We start from the raw sequence: 1,125 nt of genomic DNA, 5'->3' as shown, positions 1-1,125 counted from the left end.
ACCCCTCTGAGGGGATCAGAAGTGGCCTGTTAGAACCAGTGCCACATGAAGGAGCCATGTCTGTCCCTCCAACCAAACTTAACCTCCCTTCCTGCCCCCACTGAGTGCAACCATAAATGAGTTTAGGCAACACTGGCAGAGGAAGTCCAAAACCAACCGAAAGACTCGTAAGATAGAAATTTTTGATAGTGCAACAAGAGTGGTTTTTGGTGCCACAAAGGCTGCTGCATAACTGCTTTTACAACTCATCCCACCTGCAGTGATTGGAACAAATGATTTATTCATTGCTCACATCCCAAACCAGAGGGTGTCCTTACACTCACCCAGAAACCCAGAATTTGTCTTCACTAAAGCTTTAACATAATTGGAGTTGCCTCCATGGAACTGTTGGCCAGAAAGGAACAGAGAGAGCATGAGGGGTGCCAGAGGATGTTTCAGCCCAGATTCTCCTAGTGGTTCATGTCATTTCTGCACCAATTCTGTTGACTGGAATCCAAGGTGTGGTCTTTTTGGGGGGGGGGCCACACCTGGCGGTGCTCAGGGGTTACTCCTGGCTGTCTGCTCAGAAATAGCTCCTGGCAGGCACGGGGAACCATATGGGACACCAGGATTCGAACCAACCACCTTTGGTCCTGGATCGGCTGTTTGCAAGGCAAACACCGCTGTGCTATCTCTCCAGGCCCTAAGGTGTGGTCTTAAATGTGGCAGGGAAGGAGGAAAGAAGGACCAGCAGCTAGCCAATCTTGGCCATTCTGTGCCAGGCTCTGAGCCCAGGGCCTTCAAGCCAACATCACCTTCAAGGCTCCTACCTGCTTTTTAATTGGGGGTCACTGTTGGAGTCTCATTGTTGCTGTGAGTGGGGGTGCACATAAGCCTGACCATAGTGTTCTCAAATACAGCCTATTGTTTTCGTTCACTGAATTTAGTGGGCTTTTATGCGATTTTCCTATCCAATTTGCTGTGCTTCTACTGGGTTATCAGTACTGTGAAATTAGGAGGTGTCCTGCTGCCACTTATATAATAGCTATGCCCTCCAGGAGTTGTGGAAGTGGGACAATTTAGCAGCTTGGATTCTCTTCAAGATTAGTTGTGAAGCTATGAAACTGAGCTGTTTATATGCTGGAA

This window comes from Suncus etruscus, chromosome 15 (genome assembly GCF_024139225.1).
Source record: "Suncus etruscus isolate mSunEtr1 chromosome 15, mSunEtr1.pri.cur, whole genome shotgun sequence".
In the NCBI taxonomy this organism is placed as follows: domain Eukaryota; kingdom Metazoa; phylum Chordata; class Mammalia; order Eulipotyphla; family Soricidae; genus Suncus; species Suncus etruscus.
This window is presented reverse-complemented; position numbering follows the sequence as displayed.